A 306-nucleotide genomic window follows, 5' to 3' on the forward strand; every position below is an offset into this window, starting at 1 on the left:
ATATCATTGACTCTTTATAGGAGCTATAGATTCCACTATCTATGAATAACGAATCTACGCATACACGAGTCATACCCCCAATGTACCGGCAAGTGTACGTTTACATAATGTCAGGATGTCTCCCTTTAGTACATCAAAGGTTACAAGTCAAGTATACAGGTTCATCATCCATCTCAGGATTAAGATGACAACATATAATTCGTCAAAAGTGAATTGTTTTATTCAAACAAAATTATTAATTAAAACAATTCAACTTTGGTCCGATCCAATATAGATTTCACCATTAGAAACTATATCAATGTCTCC

The sequence above is a fragment of the Morus notabilis genome, unplaced genomic scaffold (genome assembly GCF_000414095.1).
Source record: "Morus notabilis unplaced genomic scaffold, ASM41409v2 Scaffold2550, whole genome shotgun sequence".
In the NCBI taxonomy this organism is placed as follows: Eukaryota; Viridiplantae; Streptophyta; class Magnoliopsida; order Rosales; family Moraceae; genus Morus; species Morus notabilis.